This window comes from Gymnogyps californianus, chromosome 5, assembly GCF_018139145.2.
Source record: "Gymnogyps californianus isolate 813 chromosome 5, ASM1813914v2, whole genome shotgun sequence".
In the NCBI taxonomy this organism is placed as follows: domain Eukaryota; kingdom Metazoa; phylum Chordata; class Aves; order Accipitriformes; family Cathartidae; genus Gymnogyps; species Gymnogyps californianus.
This window is the reverse complement of record NC_059475.1, coordinates 55,489,936-55,502,720: the sequence shown is the minus strand read 5'-3', so window position 1 is coordinate 55,502,720 and position 12,785 is coordinate 55,489,936. Positions and strand designations below refer to the sequence as shown.

At 38.9% G+C, this 12,785-nt stretch overlaps 1 long non-coding RNA gene across 1 annotated transcript in view; it reads right to left on the bottom strand.

Moving 5' to 3' along the window:
- The window catches only part of LOC127017159 (uncharacterized), a 140,377-nt gene that overhangs the window by 24,492 nt on the left and 103,100 nt on the right, over positions 1 to 12,785 (bottom strand). Inside the window, exon 4 of the long non-coding RNA XR_007766544.1 lies at positions 4,593 to 4,887. This is a non-coding gene — a long non-coding RNA (uncharacterized LOC127017159). The remainder of the gene's footprint in view (positions 1 to 4,592; positions 4,888 to 12,785) is intronic.

Genomic DNA, 12,785 nt, shown 5'->3' with positions numbered 1-12,785 from the left:
GGCCCACAAGTGCTGGCTTCGTAATGACCTGTGTGAATTCTAGATAGCAAATCATCAGTCTTTTTATGTTTTAACTGGATTTTTTTCTGTGTTGAAATTTGATTCATTTGGCAAGAGCCCTCAAAACCATTACATACCCCCACAGCTATCCCTAAACCCTGACAGCATAAACAGATACCCATGTACATCCCCCAGAACCTGTATAGCATGTTTAGGATATTTCTATTTAGTAATTTTCTGTGTAATCTAGGATATGTTTCCCCTGTGTAGTAAAGCAATTACATAATTAATGGTCACATTCAAACAGAACGGCTCGGGAGAGAAAAAAGAATTTTCAGGACAACTGTGTCAGACTGGAAAGGAAGTACGCATCAATAATTCCCTTTCACATTTGATACTTCAACTAGTATTAACTTAAAAGTCCAAATGCAAGTCATTAAGCAAAAAAATGAACAAAATGAAAAGCAACCTTGCAGGGACAGTGATGAACTGAGAATAAGGACATTCGGGCTCAATTCCGAACTCTTCCCTTGCCAGTATAGCTTTGAGCAGTTTCTTTGTTCCTCAGTTCCTTATCTATTTAATAAGGATATTAATACTCGATTAATTCTACTCCTTGCCTGCATGCCTTTGAAGGCCTCCTGAAGGTTTCTGTAGTAGAAACTACTTCTTCTGGTATCTGTAAAACTCTCAGCAAAATGGAGGCCTTCTTTTTGTTGAAGACACGAAAAGAATTAAAGGAGGGAATCGCAATCAGAGCTTATGTCTACCATAGACCTGGTAAGAACTGCTGTTCAGTATCAGTAATATGAGGGTATACAATATGTAGTGCTAAAGATGGCCCTTCAGAGCGCTAATTAAAGAACTGACCCGTGAAAGCCAATAAATATTGGGACAGCTATTACAGATCTAGTTAAAAAATATACAACAAAACATTTCTCTGTCAAAAAAAAAAAATTAAGTGTTGCAAATTTTCACTGAGAAAAACAGATCAACAGATATCAGTACAATTTCTTGTAACAAATGAAAGTCTGATTAAAAATGTTAAAATGAAATGTTGTGTCATTTTGAAATAATTATTTCCACACATACAGATTTTTAGAGCTTTTCATTTTTTAAAAATATTATGCCTTTTTAGTTTTTTATCCTGGTTTATGAAAAACACAGATGCTGATCTACTGAAATTTCTTGTCCGATAAATATTCTTTCTATGGCTATTTATGTTTAAACAACAAAAGTTTAAGACTCATTTGGTTTTGTTTTGAGGTTTTTTGTGGGCCTTTCAAAAACCAGGTTTTGTTGGATCTTGAATCAAGACAGCTCAAGGCATTCCAAGTACAGGAACTGCTTATGTGTTGTATTATTAAAGTAGATTTTTCTTGACTAGAAACAGTTGCTAGAAGTGTGGAAAGTATTTCCACTGTTCAGTATAACTTCCCTGATAATGCAGGTGGTTCAAGCTCTAATTCGTATAGTTTATCTAAAGAAACAGTTCAATGGACTGAAATGAAATAAATGTGTTTTCAGCATCAGACCTTTATTGAATAGTATCTTAAAAGAACAAGAAATTAGTAATTTTACTTGCTTTAGAATTGACAGAGAGCCAAATACAGCTGTTGTGCAAATGTTTAAAGTAAATTATTAAAATGTCACTAAAGAAAGAGTTTTAAGTCACAGTAAATCATTGACAGAAACGTCTGCTAAAGACAACAAACATCCTGTATCATGCAAAACCTTCTCTCTCAAAATCACACACTCTTTAGAAAATAATCCACTATTCTTGCTACGTATATGTTGCTATTATAAAGATAAAAGAAACAAACGAACCTATTGCTGCATTAGTGTACTGGAAACATTTTAAAGGTTGCTATGCTTGCTTTTTCTAATATTTTTCTTTCTTCCATAATGCATAATCTAGTGCAAAAAAAATTCCTATGCACCGTATTCTGAAAAGAACTGTTCTTTACAAATTAAATTGAAGGAAATATTACTTGTTATGTAATTTATATCCAAACAATATTGACATTTATAAGCACGCAAAATTGCACAGGGAAAGAAAATCCAGATGATTTTATGCTTCCTATTTCAAAATATATCTATATTCTGTAGGAAGTTTACTATAATTATGACTTCATATTGTGTTTCTATACCCTAAAGATAAATATGTTCCTGATCAAAGAGCTAAGCATCATGTATTAACTAAAAAATGAACATATTTAATGTAGTAGAGAGCTTGGTAAGTATCCTTGAACACAATAATAATGAGTATTTTTATAAGATCAGTGATATTTTAAAGGAATTCTTTTTTTTTTTTTTAAATGAGTTGCCAGAAGAATTGACAATACCTAGTAGCAATGTCAATACTGTCACAAAAATAAATAAGGCAATGAATGATTCCAATAAGAATACACTTCTCTTGGATTTGGAGACCACTAATAAAAGTGAACTTTTGCATACTCTGATAATTCTTCACTAACAATGTATCTGTACAGTTGCATGATCTTTAAGAATGTAATTAACCTATTTTTCTTGTCCTAATTACAAGGCAAAAGGATTCACATGGGTAAAAGGAAAAATGATTTTGTTTAGAAGGGAAATACAAATTATGCCCGAAGCCTAATAAATCTGTTGCCATGACAATCAAAGAGCCTGGTCTTATAAAACCTTTCATAATTTATTCACATGAGTAGTTTACTCATACGAGTTGTCCCACTGATTGAAATAGAACTGCTGACGCGAGGACAGATTTGCAATGGGAAACTTGAATTTAGGATGCAGTCCTCGTTCACATAAAGAGCTGAGGGGACTAATTCCACAAGTAAGAGCTTCTTTCAACAGTGAAGATTGGAAGATGACATTTATGGGTTGTGTTGTCCTTCCTCGGTTTTTCTTATTGGTTTTTACACTAGTCACATTTTAGATAGTAAAATACACAAAAAATCTACTTCAATGCACATGTATGCATATTTTGAACCTTTACTCCGAAAATCAAGGCTGGTTCCTCCGAACCCTACTGAAAAAATGTCATGCTACAGGAATGTGTTTTTATCGTCTCTGTTTCCTCCTACTGCAGTGATTTGAAAAAGCTGCATTACTATTCTCTCTCTAAAAACTCATCATACAAGGAGGAGATGTATTGGGAACTACCACAAAATACCATCTTTTGAATAGGATTTAAGCTCTGATTCTTGTTCATGAGTCCTGGTGTAGCCTGGCCTGGCCTGCCCTTTTTGCTTTGGCTCTTTGCATCCCTCTCACCCTCAAAAACCTGCTGCCAGGAACTTGTCACCTCCATACCCAGCTGGACAGCCTGTGACAACCGCCACACAAACCCGCTCCTGGTCTGTTTCTAACTCCATCAAAAGCAGTGGGATTTGTGAGGGATTACCCTCAGAACAGGGGCAGGCCCTTACCACAGGTTGCTCCTCAAGAGGCACTCCACTTTCCCTCTGCCAAACTCAGTGATCAACCAGAATGCATAAGAAAATATACATATTTCACATCACCACTCTTTCATCTTTTAGTTCTACCCTAACTTCTGAAACAGAGATCCAAGTAAACGAGGCTTTCTGGAAAACTAACCTGTTCTTCCATTTCAGTACACTCACTATATAATTCCTGATCTGCTTGGCAATTTCCTGATAATGATCCTGAATTTTGGTAAGTCGTGTAGTTAGTTAATAACATCACCTTGCACTCCCCTAGCACCTTTCATCCAGGAAGATGAAAGCACATTACAGCTGTTAATGAAAAATATCTCACAACATCCACTGAAGCCATTTATAATAATTCTCAACACCCCACTAATACATGACAAAATTACTTGATATGAGAACATCTCGTACTAGGTTTGCTTATTTTATGACTTGAGTCATCAAGAGTAACGTCATAATTCACAGTGGTCATTTTTTGGCTTTCTGACGTGTGTAAAAGGATCTGCCTCCCACTGTATCTAAAACACAGCATCCAAATCTGCATTTGATATTTGTTTCCCATGGGAAACAAAATAAAGTAAATCTTTTGTACCTGCAGATCTTGCAGACGTTCAAAACCCTTCTGTAGCTTTTATTTACTCAGATAATACTTATTCAGAACTATTCTTACGTTGATAGAGGATTTCTTTTACCTCCTATTTTTGCCTTCTAGCGGTCAGTGCACAACTGAGGTGCAGGGAAGGTATAGCACCATGATCCCACAGAGACAGACAGAGTGAGAGAAAGAGGAGGGAGGAGGAGGGGAATGGAGGGAGGGAAAAAGAGAGAGAAATGTCAAAGCAAATTCTTAAACATCCTCTTTAGCGTGGAAATATGTATGATACAGATACTGATGTTCCAGTCCAAGTGCAAATGACAGCACAGGTGCACACACACACACACATACATACTGTCACAAAGCAAGTAAGAAAGACAGAAATGATCTTACAAAGCTGCTGCAGTAATCAGGACACTTGCTTCTGGAAACAACCATACAAACAAACATTCTTTTGTTAGCTTTCTACATTTTTTCAATTTTCATTTGATTATTGCTATTATTTTCACCTCTCACCATAACAGAAATATGGTTATTATTAAAAGGAAGGAAAAAGGCCTTACCATGCAGTGCATCAGGAAGAGATGAGAAGCACAGAGCATGCTGCAGAGATTAAGCTCAGCATGGCATTCAGATATCCTTTGGAATTGAAGAAAATTGTCCAACCCATTCTTCCTAACAAAGCGGACAAGTTTTCTCTAGGCTTGAATTTTTCACCAGAAGTCAGATCCTTACAGTGCATTATATTTTCTTCTTCAGGAGATATATTTCCTCCAGTTAAGTTTCAGCTCCGCAATGCCATTTCCAATCAGCTCTAAGAAGTTCTTCATTCCCAGATTCGTGGTGTCATCAGAGGGACTCCAAAGAAAATTAAAGAAAGAAAGAAAAAAAGAAAATAATACCTTACCGAAGCCCTGAAATTACTATGCAGAAAAGGAGAAGAAAAAAAACCAACAACCCCTCATTTAGTATATTATCTATGTGTTTCACAACAATCGGTACTACCTCTTTGGTCTTATATATGCGGTGCTGATTACTTGTAATAAATGAAGAGGCAAAAACTTTCCCAGTTCACACATGATGCATTTTCATTACTGCTGCTCAACTGTGCACTACCAAACAACCCTTCTCATCCTAAGGAATCTTTAAAACCATCTGTCAAAAACATCAGCTGTCCCTTCCCCTTCCCAAAGAACACGAATATTAGAATTTCTAGAAAAGTGTTGGAGAAAGCTTGACAAATAACCCAAAAATATAAATTAGATCTATAAGCAAAACCCTCGAAGCAGGAGAGTTCTTGAGCAAGGAGATACCTTGCCTGAAGGATTTGGGGACACACACACTAAGTCATCGTAGGGAAGGAGAAAGGGATAAAGAACGGTGGCTAACAGGGGGTTTGGAGAGGATGGGGTAGGACCGAATGGGTGTCAGGCGGGAGTGGGATCCTGAGTCACCCTCAGCCTCCTGCCTTCTCGCTGACAGCAGCTCGGGCTTCCCCTGCACTTTCTGCAAAGCATATTAATTGATTCTGGTTGCTGAGCAACTAACTCTGGGGAGCCACATCGACGGCTCCGGCACAGCTTCAGCAACAGCAGCAGGGAGAGGGGACGGTCTCCCCCGCCTCCCTTCTCCTCCCGGGGCTCGCTCACCCTCCCCGGGATGCCCTCAGCTGCCCTGCAGGGAAGCTTTGCAAGGAAAAGGAAAAAGCCCCTGTTAATGCAGCAGGGAGAGAAGGTGGGTTTCTCCCCCCACCCTGTGCGGCACTGGCAGGACTCAGGCGAGCAGCCCTACTTCATGCTGACGACACCGCTGCAGCCCCAAAGGGCATCCTCCGCCCCGCTGCTGCCCCGCGTGGGGTGCCCAGGCCAGGGGGGCTGGTGCAGCCGTGGGAAACCCACCCAGGCATGGCGAGAGGTAGGTGAATCAGGGTCGTGCAGCTCCCTTCTGAAAAGCGAAGCTGGCTTAACCCTCTGGTTCTCCAGGCGCACTGCAAAGATGTTAAAATGACAAGCAACTCCCATGGTTACGCCAACTCATGGGTTCAAAAGTGAGTTTCCAGTTGAAGATGCGGCCACTTAAGCTCTGTCCCTGCAATAACAGGGTAAATGTATTACTTATTTCTGACCTCTTTATCATGTTGCATTTCAGACAGAGCAGACACTTCTCTGGCTGAAAGGTCACACAGTAAGCCAGAGCCACCATCCAGAGGAATTGCCTGGATGTTTTTGTCAGAGACTGCAAAATAGAGCTCTCTGACATAACCTTGTCATTGCTTTAACCGATGTTGTGTTTAAGTTCCTCATAGGAGAGAAACAGCAATGAGGCCATTTAGTTTTGACCCATAAAAGAGATGGGATAACTGGACAACTGGAGCTGGCTCCAAGGGACTTCTAGAGCGCCTTGACTGATGGCCCCATAGGAACAACAGAGGATTTCTGCAAGGTTGATGCCAAGTGGATGGACCCTGAACAGAGCCTGACCACTGCAATTTGTGGCAGGGCTTCCACTGACTTCTGTGGCTCTAGAGCCTGAAAAAATCTCCAAAACACCACAGTGTCCAAAACAAGACATTTCTCTGGTGCTCTCCTTTTGGATAAATCCTTAGTCAGATCATGGCATTTGTTCAGCACTGACTAAGCTGTCCTTCCGTTGCACAGGTAAGACACAAGAAATGAAAAGACCTTAAGATTTCTCTCCCTGTGACCTGGCAGTATGTGCAATATCAGATCTTGGCCAAACTGCTCACGCGTGATTACTGTCAAAGACCTGAGCTAGATCAGCTCTTTATTCTGTTATAGTGATAGGACAAGTTAAAGGGCAAGGCTCTGAGAACTGTCTTAGCTTGCAGTCACATAGACAGAATTATCTGATTCTCCCCTTGAAAAACTCCAACCTATAGCTTGTGTGCACTATCTAAATGTCAAACACTGGGTCTTTGTGAAAAGGGGACAGGTTATCTTAAGCAAAAGAGTAACTTTTCTGACAGTAGCTTAGCCCCACCGCACTCTGCTTTCATGCTTTATAAAGGAAGACCTACAGTTTAGCCTCTTTTTCTTAGCAAAGCCAGATGCTTCACATATATTCAAAGCTCAGGAAGGACCATTAGATCAGGTTAGCAGAGCTGCTATATGAAACAGATTGCAGAACATATTCAGTTCATCCAATATGTCTATTGATATGAGCATATACTGGGTATTCCTAATCTCCCAAGTACGGCATACAGAGAAATATGGGAACTTCAGTATTGATTTAGTAAATGAAAGTCATTTGGCCTCCTACCAACAACAGAATACAGCAGAATATTTCTAAGGAAGAGATCCTGTAATTCACCTACTCCATGAAAATGTGTCTCCTGAGATCTTCTAACATACTAAACATAGGTTAAACACACTAAAACACACTAAAATAACACATAATAAACATAGACTGTTCTTGATTTATATGGTCACAGATTTATGTAATTAATTAGGTATCATTGATTCTCCCTTTATTTCTTCTGATTCTTCAGACATTTCTTTTGACTGTCTCTCATAGTACCTCATCTTTGTTCCTGGATAGGAATAAATCCAACAAGGTTTCCTCCAGCAGTGGTTGATGCAAATAATGTATTCTGTTGTGTGTCACTGCTCATATATGACATTGCTTCCTTTAGCCCACAAGTTTACTTGCTTGCAACAAAGTGCTGAAGAATGACAAAAAGCAGGGTTGAAAGGCAGCTAACCCACCTCTGTGTCACAGCAGGATTAATCGCACACATGCGAGTCCTGAGAAATGGCTTTCTAACCAGTGCTTGCAAGTCTTTCTGGAGAATCCATGCTTTTAAAAGGCAACTTATTCCAGTGCCTCACTACTGTAACTGCAAAAAGGGTATTTCTAAAGCTCCATTGCTGCAAAGTTAAACACATTATTTCTTGTCTTATTCACAATGACCAAGGAAAAGAGCTCCTCCATTCCTCGTTGCAACTACCTTTTATGTATATAAAATTCATTATATCTCTTCTCAGTCTCTTCCCTTTCTAGATTAAAAACTTATCTGAGCCTTTACTGTTCTGTCATTGTTTAGGGAACGGTTTATCACACACTGACCTCTGGATCATAAGAGTACAGAAAACTGAGTGTGAAATTACATGTGTATAGGGATGCACATTCGCATGCAAAAGTAAAAGGTACCAAAGAGACAGAGTCTGGTTTAGGAAATGAGTCACGTAATATAGGAACAGAGAAACAAGGGGGTACTACTTCATCTAGCTGTGATAACAGGGTTAAATAGTGTTTCAATATTCCTTTTTTCTTTTCTGAATGAAATGGGGTGACAGAAAGGAGGAGATTAAATACAGCTAAGTTGCGTGTGTCTGTCAATGAGTCCTTCCAACCTGTGGAAGAAGATGGTTCAATTTAAGGGCATAAGGGAAAAAAGACTGTTTTTTCCTTTGAATTTGTACAATGATTTATGAAATACTAAATAGAAGAGGGAAGCTAGCACAAGATTTCAGGTAGATAGTACAAGAAAAATATAGAAATAGATAGAGAAAAGATTAGGGGGGAGTAAGTGCTTGGGAGTGATGAAAGCCTGGAAAACGTATGAACGTTTAGACTAAGGGAACAAAGAGACGTGGAGAGATTTCCCAAATTCTTACAAAGCAATGATTAAGTCTACATGAACATATTTCACCATACACATAGTAAAGAAAGATTTGTTTCAACATGATACGCTGTAGTTGTTTTATCTTCTCCACTTTTACCCCTTCACATTCATGCCGGTGCCTAATTTTATTCTCAACAATACAGTCTTTAAAAAGTGTGACAACAAATTATTAATATTTTAATGTGCCTTGTTTTGTACTTTATTTTTACAAGGAGGAATACCAAACAGTGTTGAAGCTTTCTGTATTGGAGCAAATATTATTAAAAGTGCTAGGGAAGGGTAGTTGAAGGGCAAAGCAATAAAACAAAACAACCATAGTAAGGAAGCAAGTTAACATCTGGTGATTTCAAAATGAAAGCAAACTGGCCTGTAAGAAGGATTCATCAGATTATTAAAAGAAATTGTAGGAGAGGTAGGTTTGGAGATGTCAACATTTGTGCAATTTTTTTTTTCTTTTTAGAAAATGCAAAGCTGCTTAGATAAAATTCAGTCTCTTACAGAAAGCAAGTACAGTATCTCTCTTTCACTCAAACAAGGCTTGAATTTAATCTCATATAAATGCTTTTTATTATGCATTGAAAAGGCTGACTAATGCATGTGTTCTGTTCCTATTCCATTTTCTATTTATCGTTTCTCTTCTCACCTTCCTATCCTTTCAATAGTAGCATTATCCTCTTTAGGAAAATGAGTGTCCTGTGAGCCTAAGGACCAGGGCAAGCTAGGACCCAGTCAGCCCTCATCCCCCGAGGGAATGGTACAACTGGTGTCCCATCAAAACCATGTCAGTTACTGCAGCCAAATCAGACCGGCAGCATTCCTCCATATTCAAGCCCTGTAGCCAGATAGGGCCCATACTACAAGACCTTGGACATCAAAATAATGGGGAGGTGCAACAAGCCATGGCAACCGGCAGGGCAGAAGCCCATTTCAGATCTTAGACTGGCTCCTCTGTGTTGCTGAGACCTGATAACAAGAGAAAGTCCCCAGCAAGACAAATGGGAAGAAAAAAGACCCTTCTGTCAATATGTTCTCGTCCAGGGTGTAGAGGAGGACCAGATGGAAGGATGACATTTGAAGAAAGCAAGTGAGGGCTGCAGCAAGCGCAAAGTGGTGGCCAAGGCTAGAGAAACAGGGCCTTTCTCTGGCTGGGTGTGGATGCCTGCGCTGCAGGGAGGAAGGGCGGTGAGGGCAGACAGGCTCCTTACTGTGCTGGGCAATTACTGTCCCCTAGCCTGAAGCAGAGCAGAGGCCTCTGAGGACTTGGAAGATGTGGGCACAGGCTGTCAGGCTTTAAGAAGCAGAAGCAGAAAAATCTCCCAGGAATCTCCCTGCAAGTGTCAGGAGCAGGGAAGACAAGGGAGCTGGAGCAGAGGTGTGCCAGCATTGCTTCTTGGGTGCTCAGACCCCCTCAGCAGCCACTGTCATCAGGAGATGCCTTCCCACAGGGCAGTGCAGAGGGCCACCCATGCAGGCTCTGAATTGAGTGACAGGGGAAACCTCCTCCCCAGTCCACCCAGCTGCCTGCCACAGTATTGCCTTGCCACTAGAAGCAAATGAAATAGCTTGTTTACCAAAACATTGGCCTTCATTGCAATCATAGTTTAATACTTGATAGAGACCATCACTTTATTCCTTGCAACCTGCACCTTTTCTGGTAGCTGCCATTTGAGAACCGAATTAGATTTTTTAAAGCAGTATTATATTTAAAGGATACAGTAATTTTAACATAAATGCAAAGATATGCAGAGATCATGGAAACTATTTAAAGTATGAAATAAAAGGTGCAATTCAATTACGAACCAAATTTTAACTAAAAACCTGTGAAAATAACTTGCAAAGAAGTTTTCTGGATATGTTTCTCATTTTGACCTTTCAATATCCTCTATCTCAATTACTATTCAGTCAATTGCAGCACAAACAACTGAATTGATTTCTTGCCTTTTTATTTTAAATGCCATAATACATGGATGAGAGTCTGAGCTTCAGTGAGTGCATTTCCAGATCATCACCAGCAATTAATTGGAAAATCTAACTGTAAGAAATAGACCTTCATTCAAAAAAAAAAAAAAATCCAAAAGCATGACAGAGGAAGTACACATAGTTCCATCCATCTATCTGCAGTATACTTAGCATCCCTAAAAACTATTTCTAACATACTTTAAATATAATATTACTGTCATAATTATTTTCAATATTCTATATGACAACTGGTCTCATTCTTTTCTAGTTTCCATCAGTGCAAATCAGACTAGGATATCATAGTTGTTAAGAATTTGCAACAGTAAGAAAATAGTACAACCAATGGTAAGTAAAGCCAGCAAAATGCAAAACATTTTAGATTTGTTATTCTCTTTCTTTTTAAATAAATGCTACTTTACTACAACTTAACAGCTAACTGACTAAGGAATGATAAAAAGTTACCACTTGTGATTACTAATTGTTGGGCTTGCTCATACTTTCACAAGTTAGTCTGAAATAAATTTTAACGGATCTGATTTGAATTTCACTTATAGAAAAGTAAACCTCCTACATTCACTGATTTCAATGAAATCGTCCTTAATTTACATAAGTGTAGCTAATAACAATAGACACGCAGTAATAACTGTCCATTGCAGAGTTAGCTTCAGTTTAAATTCGCTATGTACTGGTAACGTAGCACTGCTTCCCTGACATCACCCTAACACTAAAAATAGCATTTCTTTATAGCTGTGTCAAAAATGTATGCACAAAAATGTGACTACCTGGCTAGTAGCACAGCCATATTCACTGCAGAAAATACATACACTAAGTATCTTTTTTCTTTAGAAAAAGAAAACCTGGTTTGAAATGAACTTCTTAGCACACAAATGGAACATAAATGAATAATCTGAACTTATTTTGAAAAGGGATATCTTGACCTAAAATGCCATTTTGTATAAGCAAGATACAGTGGCAGTTGTATTTTTTTGGGGGTCATCAATACTGAACACAAGTTACATGCCAAAACGAGTGGCCTGATCCTATTCCTCTGACCTAGGTAGCAAAACGCTCCCCAATTTCTACGGGAGGAGGACTGGGCTCTGTTCTTAGGAGACTACTCCAGTCTCAGACAAAAATTGCTTAGCATATTGCACCAAATAGAGACAAACTTGCACCTCTAATGCTGCTTAAATAGACTAGTTCCACGTGTACATTAAACCACTCCGGAAGACAGGTACTATTTTCTGAGAGGCAGTGATGTGTTTGCAGTGTCTGTGTTCGAACTGGAATCTCATTAGAAAAACAGTAATCTTGCTGTACAGCCATGTAGTAAGATAGGACATGCAACACATGAATTCATTGAATCCCAAGGGTGATCATCTGCCTGAAATCCTTTTCTAGATAAGCATGTTCACACATGGTAAAAAAGCTCTCAAGCAGCAACAGTTGTTACTGCTGAATAAATATTCACGTTGTTTCTCAACAGGCAATATATCCACCGGGCAAAAAAATAATAGTATGCTAATGAAGGATTAGACAGGCACTGACTAAATTAGTCCTACTACAGTTTTGTTAAGCTCTTGGGTGTGTATTACATGACATTACTATTTAATACCATAGAACAAAAATTTCTTTCTCTTCTCCTTCTTCTTTTTTTTTTCTTTAATAAAAGAGGTGGAGATTTCCTTTCCTGGGTTAACTTCCAAGCATTAAGAAAAGTAACATAACCTGAATATTCATATGATTCACACCTAGAGCTCTTAATTACTGCACTACGCACAGGACACTGCTAGAATGAATACTGCACAGCAGCCAAAGTAGTCCTAAACATTATTAAATACTCTAAAATGCAGAGTATGAGTGTTGGCATGATACGGCATAGTACCTGAATAAATGCACTTTGAGGAATTTGACAGAAGCCAGATTTAAGTAACTGCTGGCATTTCTATTCTGAATACCATTGTTCTCCCGAATCCCAATATTTTGACTGGTAAAGCCTTTCAAAACATGCCTGTTTATTCTTTGCTTCACAAAAGACTCATCAGCTGGTTTGGTTTGGTTTTCTGTTTGCCACTAACAGAGGTATCTTTGTAAGCAGCTTTCTGGTGAAAGTCACTGTGAACAGCTCAGCAAGTCCCTGAAGTTCGACAGA